Genomic DNA, 18,792 nt, shown 5'->3' with positions numbered 1-18,792 from the left:
TTGGACACACAAGGGACTTGTCTTGGTGCAAATGCTCTCAGTGGACATAAAAGAAAAGATACATTCATCAAGAGTCAAGAATTATCAGGTGCAACACTTAATGATAGTCATAGGGTACAATAAGCAATCAAACTTTCTTGACTGTGAGAACAATTAATCAGTGGAACAACTTGCCTCCAGAAGTTGTGGGTGCTCCATCACTGGAGGTCCCAAAGGTGCTTTTGCAAGAGGCAACTGGACTTTCTGGTTCTTCTTTGAAGACGTTTCACTTCTCATCCAAACAGCTTCTTCAGCTCTTCTTCTTCTTTGGTGCTGAAGAGGCTTCTTGGCTGAGAAGCGAAACGTCTTCAAAGAAGAACCAGAAGGTCCAGTTGCCTCTTGGAAAAAGCACTTTTAGGACAACCAGGACCTAGAGGATGGAGAATCTCCATACACATCAATCACTGGAGGTTTTTAAGAAGAGATTAGACAACCATTTGCCTGAAATAGTTTAGGCTTTCCTGCTTGGACTAGAAGACCTCAAAGGTCCCTTCCAACTCTGTAATTATGTTATTCTGCTGACATCAAGAAGGAGAAAATGGTTCTTTGACCGCAGGCAGGACCCAGTTCTTGCTGGTGTGCAAGGACCAAAGGAAATTCTATGATTTAGTTTGGGGGAATTCTGGGGGTTGAAGTCCACTCAGCTTAAACTCACAGAGATTGAGAAATTGTGCACCCAGGGCTTTCTCACTGAACCCTACTTGCAGTGTAGATGTTTATCATGTCTGGAAGAAGTCAATGACAACAGAATTAAGACCAATGTGATTATTCTATTTTATTTATCCTGTTTCGATTCTCCCTCTGAGCTTGGGTAACACATCTGACAACAACATCTGTTGCGGCGTGAATAGGAAATCAAAAACAACTTGTTTGGATAGGATGGAACCCCAGAAGGTGCGGGATGCTCAGAGCAGACGTAGAAGTTCTAGAAGCCAGGATGGAGAGGAGGATGGCGACACCATCCAGTGTGCCTGAGTTGGAAAATTAGAAAGAGGGGAAATGATTTTCTATAGAATCAGATGAACTGAAACCCGCCAAAACCCTCCTATCTGTTGGTCTGATTCTTAAACTTTCAATTAGCTGAAATTATGCCTTGTAATAGAAATAGCACTTACACTTATATCTTGCTTCACAGTGCTTTTACTGGCCTCTCTAAGCGGTTTACAGAATCAGCCTATTGCCCCCAACAATCCTATTGCCCTCATTTTACCCACTTCGGAAGGAGGGACGGAAGGCTGAGTCCACCTTGAGCCTGGTTCGAACTGCCAAATTGCAGGCAGCCGGCAGGCAGCAGAAGTAGCCTGCAGTACTGTCGTCTAACCACTGCGCTACCGTGGCTCGTAATGCAATGATTTTGGAATCGAGGTTTCTCAAATGCGCTAACTAAATCTGGAACTCATTTGTCCTGCGGAATTAAAATTTCTAGGATGTTCAGACCTGTGGTGGGATTATAGCATTTTTTTTTACTACTGGTTCTGTGGGCAGGGCTTGGTAGTCAAAATTTCTGCTACCAGTTCTCCAGAACTGGTCTGAACCGGCTGAATACCAATTCTGGTTTAGACCAGTTGTGTTTCAAACCACAGCCCATGTTCATGATTTTTTTAATCCTCCCTGCCAACTTCCTGTAACAATAGTCAACAGGCAAAGGGCAGGAAGTTGGAAGTTGGAAACTGTTCTCATTTCTGCTCCTTTTTGCCTGCCCGTGGCCATTCCCTTTAGCTCTTCAGGTACATAAATATTGACAAAGCATGATCTGACAGATCAGAGGTTATATATTACCGTCTGAATGCTAAACCAGATGAGGTCTATAAAGGGAATAGCCTATCATTTTAATGGCAAATTAGCTGGGTTTTCACCCCAGAAAAAAATCAGCACTGTCCCACTTGCTTCCTCTTCCTGAAATCACCATTTCCCCCCTTTTAAATTTTTAGTGTGATCGTTTATTCCTAGAGAAAGAGATTTTCACAACGTAGGATTGGGTGGATTCTCACACAGAGATAAACGAAACAGATCTTATAGGATATGGGAGAGTGGAAGATTAAGGTTAAGGACACATATAAAACCCCCTGAGGACCTTCAGGGCCAAAAACCCACCCCAAAATGAGAAGAGGCTAGCAAAGTTAAAAATGTACCTGCTTGCAGTCCATGTCATGAAAACAACATGAAGCTGAAATATCATATAATTAGGTTTTTGCTTGTTGTTTTAAATTGGAAAAGGAGGGAGAGAGGAGGAGAAGGTGACATTGGGCATGAAAGAGGAAAACCTAACAACTTCAAATTTGTGCAAATATTAGCATAATGGGAAAACTTTATCTCCTTCTATTTGCTCTTTTCTGAAGCGGTAAGTTTATTCGGTGGTACTGATTATTATTATCATTATTTGGGGTGGTTGTTTTCAGAAAAATGGAACTTGCAAAGGCTAGCTAGAGAAAGCTAAAATTAATCTCTTGGAGACCTTCTGGTTTTCTAGCTGTTACAGTTGATTCTCCTGAGAATGTTCTCACTGCAGCAGAGGTGGTATTCAGCCGGTTTGGACTGGTTCTCCAGAACCGGTAGTGGAAATTTTGAGTAGTTTGGAGAACCGGCCAATACCTCCTCTGGTTGGCCTCACCCCATCTATTCTCTGCCTCCCATTGAGTCCCAGCTGATTGGCTGGGTCTTGTTTGCCCTGCACAGGAGAACGGAGCTGGAAAGCAGGTTGGTGGGGTGGGGAGGGAATGGGATTTTGCAGTAAACTTCCCCTGCCATGCCCACCAAGCCAAGCCACGCCCACCAAACCATGCCCACAGAACTGGTAGTACATTTTTTTGAATCCCACCACTGCACTGCAGTTGTATTCATGGACACCAGCAGTCCCCAAATGAACGTCCTTCAGATGGCCTGGAATTCCAGATGAGGCTAGTTAAGAATTCCACTAGTACCACTTAATAAAACCCTAGTAAGACCACACCTGGAATACTGCAACCAAATTTGGTCACCATACTACAAAAGAAGATGTTGAGATCTTGGAAAAAGTTCAGAGAAGAGCCCCAAAGATGATCAAAGGCCTGGAGACTGAAACGTATGAGAAACGGCTGCAGGATTTGGGTCTGGCTAGTCTAGAGAAAAGAAGAATTAGGGGTGACATGATAGCCATAGCATTCGTTACATCACTGAGGGTTGGTAAGACCTTAAGTCCAAAATGGAAGGTGTTCCTCAGGTCTCTTTTATTTAATTACAGGGCTGGAGTGACAAATGAATAATGGCCATTTCCCCAGTCTAAACAGGTACCATGGATAGCTAATCAAGAGGAGGAGCTGAGACATTAAGTTAATTTAATTATCACGGACGGCTTCAGTTCTAACGATGTTAGCGCTAAGAAGGAACCATCACCTACTCTCTCTTTTCTAACAAATGACATTCAATTCCACCACAGGTCATCCACCAGATACCTTACTACAAGGAGCAACATTAATTGTGTTGCTTTTATTGGGTGATGGAAAAAAAATAAAAATGAATGAAGGAAGGAAGGAAGGAAGAAAGAAAGAAAGGATTCTGGGATACGTTTCTAGCATTGGAAAGAGATATGCTTAAAACTCAGCCATCCTTTGCATATACAAGCTGCTACCACCTCTAAACCTCCATTATTCTTACCATAAAACAGGCATAAATTGCAACATATATCACAGCCCTACTTTGGATGCCTTCAAAACCAACATCTCATCATGGGCCCCTTCCAGTCCTTTACCTTTAGCTACCTTCCAGATCAGGCTTTGAAGAAAGAAAGAAAGAAAGAAAGAAAGAAAGAAAGAAAGAAAGAAAGAAAGAAAGAAAGAAAGAAAGAAAGAAAGAAAGAAAGAAAGAAAGAAAGAAAGAAAGAAAGAAAGAAAGAAAGAAAAACAGAAGGAAAGAAAATCAATCAATCAATCAATCAATCCATGGGTCTTGACCACCAAAGAAGAGAATTATTGGTTTCAACTCAACAGAGGTCAGCTTCAGGATGCATTTGCATTTGCCGTTGGATGTCTTAGCCAAGGGCTGGCCATCTTCTCCACGTGTTCCTTTCATTTCTTTGGGGTCCCAGTTTTAGGGCACAAATTGCATGTACGTTTCATTTTTAAAGCTTGTTTATCTCTACTTTTGAGAATGTTGCTGTGGGATCACAGCTGGAAGCTTCCATCTGTTCGTACCTTTCTCTCCCTGCGGGCCCAGCCCACGATGTCAAAGAAAAAACCGCCGTGGATTTCTGAGAAAAAAGGATTTCCAAGGCTCACCAAAATGAACTTGACTGCATTTGTCTTTGATAAAAAAAGCCGGCTCAAAAGCTTACATCTATTTGCAAAAGACAGGCTCGGGAAAAAGAAAAAAAAGCCACATCGTTCTGAAAGATGAATGCAAATAACGTATGTGTGTATTTGGGAAATGTCGAATTGAAAGGTCTATGCCTCCTCATTGTGGGAATGTACCTACCAAGTTTTTATTTTGTTGCACTTTTCCCTTCCCTTCCCTCTCTTTCTCCCCTCCCTCCCTTCCTCTCCCCTCTCCCTTCCCTTCCTTTCCTTTCCCTCCCCTTCCTTTCCCTCCCCTGCCCTTCTCTCCTCCCCTCCTCCTTCCCTCCCCTCTCTTTGTCCCTTCCTTCCCTCCCTTCCTCCCCCTTCCCCTCCCCTCCCCTTCCTTCCCTTTCTCCCCTCCTCCTCTCCCCTCTCTTCCCTTTCCTCCCTTTCCCTTCTCCCCTCTCCTCTCCTCCCTCTTTTCTTCTTTTTCTCCTGTCCTCTTTGCCTCCCTCCCTCCCTTCCTTCCTTCCTTCCTTCCTTCCTTCCTTCCTTCCTTCCTTCCTTCCTTCCTTCCTTCCTGCCTGCCTGCCTGCCTGCCTGCCTGCCTGCCTTCCTTCCTCCCTTCCTCCCTCCTTCTTTCCTTCCTTCCTTCCTTCCTTCCTTCCTGGCTTCCTGCCTTTTCTTTAATGGACACCATACCCTGGGTTGAAAGAATGAAGACATATCTTTCTTCTCCTTGATGATTCCTTAGGCAGTTTGGTGGAGGACTAGGGTCAATTAGCTTAGAAATAACTTCCGCCTCGCCACTTTCTGATGTTTGGCTGTCTCTTATTGGTTTATTTAGCTGTTCTTAAGTGCTTTGAGCAAGGGAGAAATTTAGCAATTCAGTAATGAGGGAGATGGCAGCTGATCCATCACAGCTTGGTTTTTAAAGATGGCTTCCAATATTGACTGAATATTGATTCAGCGCCAAATCGTACGGGAACTGCGTATCGTCATATACAAAATGAGTTTCATCACAGTGGATTTAACAGAATAACAGGCTTGGAAGGGACCTCGGAGGTCTTCTAGCCCAACCCCCTGCTCAGGCAGGAAAGGTAGATAATATCTTCTTTGTATCCTTTATTTCTGTCCAAAAAATGAGGTCACCACCTCTCTTGCTAGCTCCACAACAACCCAGTGTGGATTTTTAGGTTGAGATAGCTGGCATATTTTCCTGGGAATAAAAATTAAATTAGATTAATCTATTCTAACGCATACTTTAGATGGGCAGTTGATTTTGTTCACAACTAGCAGTGGTATCCAACTCCCAAAGTCCTCCCTATCTTCTTATAGGCCACTCAGATGGGAAGAACTGAACTCGGGTTGTGTCTATGATGGCCACGTACCAATGCAGTTCTTTACCTTGTCCAAATATTTTTTCCACTTCAGCTTTCCAACTATTATTAAATCCGCCGCTCCAAGGTTTCAGATGGAGATGAGGCTGACAGCCGCCTTCAACTAAGCCAACAAAACTTCCTGCTCCAACCGTGATTTGTCTTCAGATGAGACCATCTAATTTGGTATGCTGATAAGAGGGCATGTGTGCGCGCACCTCCATGCCCACATGCTGCAAAACAGACCCATAAATCTTCAGTCACCATTAGAATTTCATGGGAACATAGACCTGAAATTTGGAATCTCATTATTCAACCAGACATTAACTCACATCATTTCAGGATATCATCTCAGGGTCCAAAATAAGTTTATAATTTATAGCGAGTTCAGCCTGAAGGCTCACTGCTTATGGATATATACTGGGGAGGAAGGTGACGGCACAGGTGTCACTCCAGCACAGGTGAGTTAAGCTGATGAAATAATTGGTAGATTGCCCAATACATTTATCGCAGGAAGCTGGGAAAGAGAGTTGTAACTCGGCTGGTGCAGACAGCTGGTGAAGTGGGCAATCATATCTCCATATGGAAGATCCTTAAGATATCGGTTACAAGCGGAACATCGCAGTTGTTTTCTTTAGATCAGGATGTTTTTAAGCTTGTCAAAACTCTGGATGATTTTAGGATTTAAGAAAGAGTCGGGGAATGGATTGGTTAGAGACATGTGATTCATGACAAACAGTATCGAGCCAGCAATGTGCTGCCACCCACAACAAAGCCAACACAATCCCAGGCTGCAGTAACAAAGGGATGAAATCAGAAATTGCCTCCAGAAGTTGTGGCTGCTCCATCTCGGGAGGCGTTTAAAGAAAAGATTGAAGAAGCATTTGTCTGAAATGATGTAGGGTCTTCTGCTTAAATGCAGAGGGTGCAGAGGTGGGATTCAGCTGGTTCGGACTGGTTTTGCAGAACCGGTAGCGGAAATTTTGAGCAGTTCAGAGAACTGGCCAATCCCACCTCTGACTGGCCCTGCCAACCCCATCTCTTCTCTGCCTCCCATCGAGTCCCAGCTGATCGGCTAGGTCTCCTTTGGTTGCCTTACCCAGGAGAACAGAGCTGGAAAGCAGGTTAGCAGGGTGGGGAAGGAATGGATATTTTACAGTGTATCCTTCCCCTGCCATGCCCACCAAGCCACACCATGCCCACAGAACAGGAAGTAAATTTTTTTGAATGCCACCACTGAGCAGGTGTCAACCCTGAGGCTGACCTAACTGGAGCCATTTTGAAGCTTCAGTGTTGCCACACTGGAGCTGAGGGACAGGGAGGGAGGAATGGGGATAGCTGGGGTTTTATAGCCAAAATAAAATAATTTCTCCTGGGAACCAAGGATATTCCCACAGGTGGCCGGGGAGAGAGAGAGAGACACACAGAGAGAGACAGACAGACAGAGAGAGACAGAGAGAGACACAGAGAGAGAGAGTGAGAGAGAGAGAGAGACAGACACACACACACACACACACACACACACACAGAGAGAGAGAGAGAGAGAGAGACAGAGACAGAGACAGAGAGGAAGAGTGAAGTTACCAGGCGACTGGATGGCACCTTGATTGGACCATGTAACTGATTGTTTGGAAAAGGGGGGTTACTTTTAATTTTAATTACGTGAAAACCGTGGGAACCTTCAGAGTCGGTTTTCAACAGAACTGTGCCAATGTGATATATCCAATAAAACTATTCTTTGAGGAATCCACCTGCCTTGGAGTTTTGCTTGCTATGGATGTATTACTTGGGTTGGATTAGAAGACCTCCCTTCCAACTTTGTAATTCTTTAATTCTGCAGGCTGAGAGTGTAAGTTAAGAGACAATGGAGGTAGACCAATGAACCCCACTTCCATGTCCTTCTAACTTCATTCTTCCTTTGCTATCTTATCTTACTTCCTGTTACTTTGGGTCTCCTCCTAATCCACCAAAAAAACAAAATCCCAACCTGTGTCCAGAAGCAGGCATCTCTTGCTGGAGAAGATCCCCTGAATTTGATGTAGTATCAGTTGCTCCTTGCCTGTCTCAACTTCCATTAATATTGTCTCTCCCATTTCATGGTGGTAGCAGATTCTTGTGGCAGGATTAGCCCCATAAATATTCTTTCAGCCTTTCTGGGCTTCGCTGATAGCTTTCTGCTTCTCTACCATCAACCTTGTTTTTGTTAACCCAACACGATTTCAGCCAAATGAAAAACAGTATTTCATGACTCTGTAATTTGCCAAGCAGTTGATTATATTAGGACGAGCCAATGTTGAGGAACTGATTATCTCCAAGAGTGGTTGCCAATAGTTCAGGCAACACTTAACGGCATTGTCTCAGAGCAGAATCTGGTTGAAAGTAGAGTCCTACCTTCTTTGGTCCGACCTTGGAGAAAAGCAACCACTTCCTTTCCTTGAACAATAAGAAGATGAGTAAGGACACTGTAGGTGTGAAGAGTGTTGGGATTCCCAGATGGTCTGAAGGTCAATTTATAGTTTGTTAGCTGTGGTCACACTCCCTGATGTACAGGCACACCAAAAAGTGTTCCATGTTCATCTCCATCTAATCTGTTGACAATCCACCAGTAGATTGCTTAGTAGAGTAGATAACCAACTACATTTGACCTGGTATTCATTGATTTCTACATTAATTTCCTACAAAGAGGGCTGAGAAAATATTTATAGACCCCTCACATCCTGGATGTAAACTATTTTAACTCCTTCCCTCAAAACGATGCTATAGTATAGAGCACTGAACACCAGAACAACTAGACACAAGGACAATTTTCCCCCCAATGCCATCACTCTGCTAAACAAATAATTCCCTCAACACTGTCCAACTATTTATAAAGTCTGCACTACTATTAATATTAATCTTCCTATTGTTCCTATCACCCATCCCTCCCACTTGTGTCCGTATGACTGTAACGTTGTCGCTTGTATCCTAACAAATTATATTGACTGTTTCCTAGTATGATTTGATTGCTTATTTGTACCCTATGACTATTATTAAGTGTTGTACCTGATGATTCTTGATTCTTGACGAATGTATCTTTTCTTTTTTATGTACACTGAGAGCATTTGCACCAAGACAAATACCTTGTGTGTCTAATCACACTTGGCAAAAAAAAGAATTCATTCATTCATTCACTCACTCACTCACTCATTCATTCATTAATATTTTGTTCTGCTTCATGGATTAAAAAAAGAAGAAGAGATAGCCAAACCTTAGGTTTTGTTCCATTCAATTGTTGGTGAACTGGAACCAAGCAATATATGACTTAGTCAAGACGAAGTCCACAGTTCAGAGAGAGGGTCTAGGAGGGTCCTGGGAAGGAAAGAGAAGATAGAGCTTTTTGGGTTAGAATGAGACCATCACCCGCTACTCTAAAAGCTGAGGCTAAAAACCCCCAAAACCCAAAAGGTGTTTGTGTGTCTCTATGAAATATTATTCTTTCATTGAATATTAAATTACCCCTTGCTGCCACTAGATGGCACTGTGCCACGCCATCCTATAAGGAAAATAAAACATGGCACCAGATTTAACAGAATTTGACAAGTTATTTTAATCCAATTTTCTACCGTTGACAATATATGCATAAGCAGAATCTATATGCTCAGAGGCAGTATATCTTTGCAGGCCAGGATAGGCAGACAGGAAATTTAGGCTGTGACAGGAAAGATAAATTGGGCTAAATAGAGTTTAGGGCTGAGCCAATCTTTATCCTCTACCTATCAGGCATCAGAAATCAGTTTTCGCCATCAAAGCTGGTGGATTTTCTATCATGAAATCTTTGATTTTCCCCTGGTTTTCGGTGGAAAAATCGTTGCATTGGACTCCTTTTTTTTTATCTGGATGGATCCTTTCCCTAGACAGTGGCAAGCTAAGCCATCAGCTGTTCAAGCTTTTGATAAAAAGGAGCCATTTGCAACATGGTCATATCTGTCAATAGCCATTATGGATGTTGTTCCTGTTGTTGTTGTTGTTGTTGTTGTTTTTTTAAAAAAAACCACATTAAGCACAGCTTAATGTGAAGAGGTTCTCCAGCCAGGGGCTTCAGCTCAGGGAAAAGGCCTTTTCATGCTTGCATCGCAGGGCAGCGGCGAAGATTTAATGCGAGAGAGACGCCTCCTCGTGTGTGATTTAGCCTCGGGGTGTTGCGATGGAGAATCGCTGGCACCGTTATCACCCTTCACGCCTTGGCACGGGTGGAGGGAGCCAGGTCATTGAATAGGGTGTGTGTGTGTGTCTTCGGGGTTTCGTTCTGCATTCAGGAGGAAGCTACTGCAGGCAGGAGGAATATGGGAAGAGTTTGAAAGCCCCCCCCCCAAAGAAAACATGAAGCTGAAGGGGGGGGAGCAATCTCTGGGTCTGGGGACCCCTTTGGAATTGGCGAGCACATTCACAAAATGGCCTGTCCTTGGGAAGAAGGCAAATTGATCTGCGCTGTGCCCAGGTTTTATGGCCTTGAAAAGAATTTCTGGCACTCAATATGAGCTAAAGATTGGTGCTCTTCTTTGAAGCATTTCCTCCCTCCCTCCCTCCCTGTTTTCCTTCCTTCCTTCCTTTCTCCCTACCTCCCTCTCTCCCTTCCTTCCTGTTTTCCTCCCTCTCTTCCTCCCTCCCTTCCTTTCTCTCTCCCTTCCTCTCTCCCTTCCTTCCTGTTTTCCTCCCTCCCTTCCTCCCTCCCTTCCTTTCTCTCTCCCTTCCTCTCTCCCTTCCTTCCTGTTTTCCTCCCTCCCCTCCCTCCCTTCCTTTCTCTCTCCCTTCCTCTCTCCCTTCCCTTCCTCCTGTTTTCCTTCCTTCCCTCCCTCCCTTCCTTCCTGTTTTCCTCCCTCCCTTCCTTTCTCCCTACCTCCCTCTCTCCCTTCCTTCCTGTTTTCCTCCCTCCCTCCCTCCCTCCCTCCCTCCCTTCCTTTCTCTCTCCCTTCCTCTCTCCCTTCCCTTCCTCCCCTCCCTTCCTCTTTTCCTTCCCTCCCCTCTCCCTCCCTCCCTCCCTCCCTGTTTTCCTTCCTTCCTTCCTCCTCCCTCCTTCCTCCTTCTCTACCTGTTTTCTTTCTTTCCCTTCCTCCCTCCCTCCTTCCCTCTTCTTTTTAATTAAAAGAATATTTTACAAAGTCAGCTGAGGCAGAAGCCCTGATAGCCACCGAGGGAGGTATCTTACTCCTGATGTTGCATTAAAGTCCAATAAATCCTACTTAAAGAGGCCCCCAAGGAACAGAGACAACCCTAGCCATCAGCTCCCTCGTGGCTGAGCTGAAAAACTCTCCACCCATCCGGTCAACTAAGGACCATGCGACCACTGTGAACTCTTGGTCTGGAATGAGATGGAAGGAAGGCCGTGGAAGCAGGCCAAAAAATACACGTTGCCAAGCATCCATCGGTATCCTGGTTAGTTGCGAACGGAGGTAAGGAGAAACATTGGGTCGATGGAAAGCAACATCCATCTTGTGCAGGGCCTTCCAAGCTTGGCATCTTTTAAGACCTGTGGGCTTCAGCTCCCAGAATTTCGTATGCTGGCTGAGGAATTCTGGGAATTGTAATCCACAAGTCTTAAAGTTGTCAAGTTTGGAGAGTCCTGCTGTGTTGGTGCTTTCAGAAAGAGCCCCAATGTTTTATCCATTGATGTTTCCATTTGATTTGGACCTGCCACAATTGGTCGACTCTTGGCAAGTTACAGTCAGTAATTTGCAATAAAGCCCCCACCCCCACCCCCCATGCCACAAGATCTATCATGAGAAAGGACCAGTAGTTTAGATCACCAAATTGAGACTGAAGTAGATCTTCTAGTGAGAACGGAGAAGACAAGGGACAAGAAATGAAGAATTAGATGGCCGCCTGTGGATGTTGAAACTCTGGTATACCAGGTTGGGTAACCAGTTGTTGATGGCAGTGAGATCCCTTTGCTGTAAAATATCTAATTACTCCAACGAACTAACACCGGCGCTAGTGGTATCGCTGATGATATTAGCTGGTTGGGTAATGAAATGTCTGAAAGACAACAACCAAGTTCTAAGAGCACCAAGGGCCCCACTTTCCTCCTTCTCCTCTTCCTCCTCTTTCTTCTCCTCCTCTTCCTCCTTCCTCCCCCTCCTCCTTGCAAATTCCACCCTCTTCTAGCACTGATGATGCTACCTACTTTGGGTAATGAAATGTCTGAAAGACAACAACCAAGTTCTAAGAACACCAAGGGCCCCACTTTCCTCCTTCTCCTCTTCTTCCTCTTCCTCCTCCTCCTCTTCCTCCCCCTCCTCCTTGCAAATTCCACCCTCTTCTAGCACTGATGATGCTACGTACTTTGGGTAATGAAATGTCTGAAAGACAACAACCAAGTTCTAAGAGCACCAAGGGCCCCACTTTCCTCCTTCTCCTCTTCCTCCTCTTCCTCCTCCTCCTCTTCCTCCCCCTCCTCCTTGCAAATTCCACCCTCTTCTAGCACTGATGATACTACCTACTTTGGGTTACGAAATGTTTGCAAGGAAACAAGCAAGCTCAGAGACCGTCCAAGAACCCCTTATTTCAATCCTGATCTACAAACGTTCTCCTTTATTGGTGCCTAAGGTATCTGGATGTCTTCCTGTTCCTGGTGGCCCCCACTTCATCTTCACCTCTCTCTGTTTCTCTGCCAAGCTTCCTGTTCTGCTGCTGCAGCTCCAGGCGTAATCGATTCACCCCGCTTTCAAATATTTATGAAGCATTGATGGATTTCTCTGAGTTTGAAGCAGGAGCTTTCATGAAATTTGGTTTTATTAGCTGGAAAGTCAATATTTTCCCTGCGCTGCCTTCGGATCCGGTGGGTTCCAAGCCACGTCTCATCATCATCAGAGGCTGACAGGTTTTGGACCGCTTTCCGTTAAAGCTGTCCAGGAGATCATGTCTGAAGAGCTGGAAGGATGCCTTGAAACTGGGGGAGGGCCGATGCCTCAGGAGGAGGCTGAAAAGAGGTGGAAAGCTAGCTAACCCCACCCCCCATATAGCAAAAATGAGCTTGGCTTTGAGAGCCTTGTAAGTAGAGGGGAAAAAAGAGGATTCGATTGTTTTTTTCCAGCAGGAAATGGGGAGGAGGGCATTAAAAACTCAAGAGATGAATGGAAGGATGGAGAGGAGTGATGGCATTCAAAACTTTTTAGTACTGGTTCTGCGGGCGTGGCTTGGACACGACACCATTGGACTCTTGGTGATCACTGAGATAGATCTTCTCCATGATGATCGGTCCCTGAACTAGTCCTTCAGGTATTCTGTTATTCTGCTATTCTGTATGAAGGGGTTTCCTTCTTGAGAAGGGGGCTGGACTAAAAGACCTCTAAGATCCCTCTGCACTCTGTTATTCTGCTATTCTGTTATTCTGCTGTTCTGCTGTTCTGTTATTCTGTTATTCTGTATGAAAGGGTTTCCTTCTTGAGAAGGGGGCTGGACTAAAAGACCTCTAAGATCCCTCTGCACTCTGTTATTCTGCTATTCTGTTATTCTGCTGTTCTGCTGTTCTGTTATTCTGTTATTCTGTATGAAAGGGTTTCCTTCTTGAGAAGAGGGTTGGACTAGAAGACCTCTAAGATCCCTCTGCACTCTGTTATTCTGCTGTTCTGTTGTTCTGCTGTTCTGCTGTTCTGTTATTCTGCTATTTTGTTATTCTGCTATTCTGCTATTTTGCTATTCTGCTGTTCTGTTATTCTGCTATTCTGTTATTCTGTTATTCTGCTATTCTGCTGTTCTGTTATTCTGCTATTCTGTTATTCTGTTATTCTGCTGTTCTGTTATTCTGTTATTCTGCTATTCTGTTATTCTGCTATTCTGTTATTCTGCTGTTCTGTTATTCTACTATTCTGCTGTTCTGCTACTCTGCTATTCTGTTATTCTGCTATTTTGTTATTTTGCTATTCTGCTGTTCTGCTGTTCTGTTATTCTGCTATTCTGTTATTCTGCTATTCTGCTGTTCTGTTATTCTGCTATTCTGCTGTTCTGTTATTCTGCTGTTCTGTTATTCTGCTATTCTGCTATTCTGCTTCTGTTATTCTGCTATTCTGTTATTCTGCTATTCTGCTGTTCTGTTATTCTGCTATTCTGTTATTCTGTTATTCTGCTGTTCTGTTATTCTGCTATTCTGCTGTTCTGCTACTCTGCTATTCTGTTATTCTGCTATTTTGTTATTTTGCTATTCTGTTATTCTGCTATTCTGTTATTCTGCTGTTCTGTTATTCTGCTGTTCTGCTACTCTGCTATTCTGTTATTCTGCTATTCTGTTATTCTGCTATTCTGTTATTCTGATATTCTGCTGTTCTGTTATTCTGTTATTCTGCTATTCTGCTGTTCTGCTACTCTGCTATTCTGTTATTCTGCTATTTTGTTATTTTGCTATTCTGCTATTCTGTTGTTCTGCTATTCTGTTATGCTGCTATTTTGCATGAAAGGGTTTCCTTCTTGAGAAGGTGGGGTGGACTAGAAGACCTCCAAGATTCCTTTGCACTCTGTTATTCTGCTATTCTGCCACTGTGCCATTCTGCTATTCTGTTATTCTGCTATTCCGCATGAAAGGGTTTCCTTTTTGAGAAGCGGGTTGGATTAGAAGACCACCAAGTTCCCTTTCAAACCTTCTATGTTCTATTCGGCTGGAGAAGTTCTGAAATTTGATTCTATTTATGGATTTCCCTCTCATGAAAAGTTGAACAATGTTTCCAGGATGGGGAAGAGAGAGCTACAGATGACTCACACATCCCCGGCTCTGTATAAGATTAATTTCACCAGATTGCTGCAACCTAATTGGTACGGTAAGCCTTTTGTGCAGAACTGCTTAGCGGAGTTAGCCATATTTATTCGCCCGACTTCAGCTCAGACAGCTGTCTTGCTTCAGCTCAGAGCAGCGAGTTAAAAAGAGCAACGGATGGTCCAGTCTCACCCCCTCTCCCTTTTTATGCCTTCCCTTTTCATTCTATTAAAGCGTCGATTGGTGTGCGGAGAACCATTATCCGTTCCCGAGGAACAATGGTGGAGAAAGAGCAACAATAATATTTTATGGCTTGTTCTAGTTTGCTTTTAACATTTAATTGGAAAATATAGTTTAATTGCAAAGGGAAGCCATGGGTAAATCCAGTTTTGCAATTATTTGGCAGCCAAAAAGAATAGCCCCCCCCTTTTTTGGCAGGGTGGTCAGGATTGGGAAGTGAATCTGAGTCGAGCCTGCTTAGAACTTGGAGGAATACCTCAAGGGAATATCAGGACTGGAGCCTGGAAGGAAAGAAACATCTCTCTCTTTTTTTTTAAAAAAAGGGATCTGTTCAGGGATGGGATTCTACCAGTTTGGACCGGTTCTATAGAACTGGTTGTTATGATTCTGGGCAGTTCGGAGAACCCCCCAGGAGACAAAAATGGGGGAGGGGTTGTTAAAAAAGGCCCTGCCCACCCAGTCACATGGCCACGCCCACCTAGCCACGCCCACAGAACCAGTTCTTAAAAATTTGAATCCCACCCCTGGATCTGTTCTTTTGTCAAGAGCCATAGCGATAGCGCTTAGACTTATATACCGCTTTATCGTGCTTCACAGCCCTCTCAAAGCGGTTTACAGAGTCAGCCTATTGCCCGCAACAACCTGGGTCCTCGTTTTACCCACCTCGGAAGGACAGAAGGCTGAGCCCATCTTGAGCCGGGTGGGATTCGATCTGCCAAATTGCAGTAGGGGTAGCTTGCAGTACTGCAGTCTAACCACTGCCCCACCAAGCCTCCTCCTTGGATAATAACATGGAGATAACCATCTTCAATAACATGGAGATGCCCATAAATTCACTAGCTTTTTAGAAACCAAAAGGCTGGAAGAGAAACAGAAGGTAGTATAGTTTTTCCACGGTGTTCTGCATCTTCTCAAGCAATCGTCTCCAACTTGGTGGCCTCCAGATTTCAATCCCTCGGAACCCCCATTCAAGGATGTGCAATATGTAATGAAAAGACAGTTTCTACATATCTTTTTGGGAGGGGGGAGGGTTGCCTTCCTTTCTCCATCATAAGTACCACCAGAGGGTGCTGCTGTTGCAACAACCTCCTCATGAAAATGGATAAAATACTTCTTGGGGCCAAACTACACGTTACCCTTTGCAATCCTCTCAAAGCCTGTTTTTGCCCCTTGCCCTAATCTTCCTTGCCCTAAATAAACCGGTATAGAATATATACAGACCTGTTTCTCTAAAACAAATTTCTGGATGAAGTTTTGTAAGGATTATCCTGTTTCCCATTAATCAGGAGGATGCTAACATCAGAAAAAATGTCCTAATAGTAAGAGCTGTTCCACGGAATAGGAACTTATTTGGGAAAGCGACGAGGTCTACAACTTCACTGGAGATGATTAAATGGAAATTGGACTTCCTTTGGTTGGTGAAGCAGTTCTCAGGCTCAAATAATCAAGACCGTACATAAGATTCCAGCCCAAAAGATTTATTCAAACCTATACACAAGATTTTAATCGATTAAAGTTCAACACTAAATTGGCACCAGATAAGGGTCAACAGAATTCAGGAGGGGTTGAACATTTGGAGCGCTTGTGGAAACACAACGACTCTGAGCTGATGACACCCTTAACTCCTCCCACCAACCCTGCTTGCTCTTCTTCTACAGCTGTAGTGGTAGATTCATGTCCTGGGCAGGATACTGGATTAAATGCTCTCCATGAAACCTTCAAACTCTTGGTATGGAATTCACTGATCCATTCAGTGGGTTTAAGAACCACACCTGAAGAGATTTCATTTTGCAAGCAGGGCCCCTTCAAGGCTTTGTCTGATGGCTTAAAGCTGCACCATGGATGGCTGGAGGATATGAATTTGTCGCATCACTTTTGGTGGGGGTCACAGTTTCATAAAAACCTTCTATATGTGCAGAGATCTTTAACTAGAAGCCCAAACCACAAATCAATCATCAGATTCTCCGGCACTTTGCAAAATAACTTAATTCAAAAACATCACGGAAAGAAATTTAAAGCATGCTGCAAATTTGTAGAAGCTCTGGGGATATGGGAAGATAGCTTATGGCCCAGTATTTCTTCTGTCTCTTTTACAATTGCTGATTTATTTTCTTCTACTCCTGAAGCATGCTGTTTTTGGTCAATTTTGCTTCAATAATAGCCATGTTTTCCCAATTTCCAATCCTGCCAGCAATTCAAAGGGAAATGGAATATGGTTTGTTTTTTTCAGAACACTGATAGCTCTTCATTCTACAAATACAGTATTAATTTGTTATTGCGACTTGCTTCCTCTCTTTTTTTATTATAAAACTCACATAATAAACACCAATTTTGGGAGTAATCTTGTCATCGGATCGGTGATTCCTTTGGAAATTATTCTTTTTGTTGCAATGCCCTAGATAAAAATAAAGACATTTTTGAAGAAGGGAAGGGGAAAAAAAAAACACCACCCAGGTGTTTCTTCATAAATCTTTCTCTCACACACATAAAGAAACAACAAGATATGTGAAATATGATTATAAATAGCCAAAGTTGAGGCAAATATTTGTTGGGTTGCTGAGAAACCCCGGGAAATGCTATTCTCTGACTGGTATTTGTGCACATTAATTGTAGACAAGAACATTAAACATACATTTGCTGTCTCTTCTTTTAGGAATTCTGGCTGGATGAAAGTTGTCGGAGAAGTGATTTCTTCGTGGCTTTCTTAGACCATCTTGGGAAGAATTGTGGCTTCAGAAGACAACCAGCAGAAAAAAATGAATGTGGAGAAAATGTCTGGAATATTTCTGTCCTGATGTCCACATAAATTCTTCCGAGCCAAAACATGGCCTCTTCCCCAATACGGAAATGAAAACGTTTCTTTTGTTCTTCAATTTGATCTTTTACCTCGTTTAAATGGACATCCTGTCAAAGCCCACGTCTTACAAATACTGGGTTGCGTAGGTTTTAATTCTCATTTCTTCAGGCTTAATCCTTGCCAGATGATCTTCACCGATAGGAGGATATGCACATTTTAATTCATAATCATAATTCATTCCTAATCCTGAAAAATGTCTCTTTGGATCTTTGTGTTCTTTGTCTTCTTCATTTATTCTCCTAAAAAAATGGTATCTAATCTCTATCCGTTTCCCCTTTCCCTCAGTTGGCAGAAAGTTCTCTGTTTTTGTCCAATAAACATCAGGAAATAAATCCATATTTTTTTTATTAAAAAGGCAGGAGTTTATTTTATGCTTCAAGACATGTATCAGACAAAAAAGAATTAAGAATTTATTATCGGCCTTATGAGGTAGCTATAAGGAAACGCTGTAGACGCAGATTCACATAACAGTTCCCTGTCCTTTGAAAAATAAAAAATCACAAGCTATCCTAACAGACCATTTTGTTAAAAATCATATAAGCCGCCTTGAGTTGCCATGGGCGAATAGGTGGCAATATAAATTCAACAAACAAACAAACAAACATCCAAACAAACTACTAGCATCAATCTTGCTACAAGAGGTTGTTAGAAAGGTTCTTGATTCCAGCAGTCTTTGCAGGCTACAGCTTTCTAGATACTTGAAACTACTAGCATCAACCTTGCTAAAGGAGCTTGTTATTTGCAGTGAAAGTGGATTTTAGGCCTACTTGTTCCATATTCCGTGTCACCTCTGGTTGGCCCTGAGCCTTGCAATTGGCACAGCCTGGGAATCACATGTCAACAAAGACATATGTTGGGTTGTTTCTTTTCGTGGCCATTCTTTTCTTGTTCCCCGTTTCAGCTCATCCCCGCAGCAGCTGCGCCGACAGCTTGCACTGAGATGCAATGGATGGAAACTATCCGATACATTTATATCTGTCTATTATTAGAGATAATCAAATGGAAACCAGGAGGTGGCATCGCCTGAACTGCCAGCTGTCCGTAGTTTCCATGGGGGGATTTAGTGGAATGTCATGTACTTCCCTAAGTATTCCAGAAGACAACCGATTGCTGGATCATAGCCAGGAGAAGAGATCTGTTAGGAGCATCGCAACTTCTGGAGACTGTTGTGATAAGTAAATAAGGCCATTGGTCCATCTTGCCTAATCTTACCTGCTCTAATTAGTCGAATTTATTTATTTATTTTATTTGGTTTGTCAATTGCTTACAAGGTAATAGGTATGAGTAAAAACATAGTTATGAATA

At 43.2% G+C, this 18,792-nt stretch overlaps 1 long non-coding RNA gene across 1 annotated transcript; it reads left to right on the top strand.

Annotated features, from left to right (window-relative positions):
* The first annotated feature begins 14,302 nt into the window (after positions 1 to 14,302).
* On the top strand, positions 14,303 to 17,800 carry LOC148129673 (uncharacterized). Its single transcript, XR_015750834.1, has 3 exons — positions 14,303 to 14,449; positions 15,917 to 16,082; positions 17,284 to 17,800. It is a non-coding gene; the product is annotated as an uncharacterized LOC148129673 (long non-coding RNA).
* Positions 17,801 to 18,792: the final 992 nt, after the last annotated feature.

The sequence above is a fragment of the Notechis scutatus genome, chromosome 11 (genome assembly GCF_049901735.1).
Source record: "Notechis scutatus isolate UNSWTSFEM ecotype Mainland chromosome 11, rNotScu1.2, whole genome shotgun sequence".
In the NCBI taxonomy this organism is placed as follows: domain Eukaryota; kingdom Metazoa; phylum Chordata; class Lepidosauria; order Squamata; family Elapidae; genus Notechis; species Notechis scutatus.
This window is presented reverse-complemented; position numbering and strand designations above follow the sequence as displayed.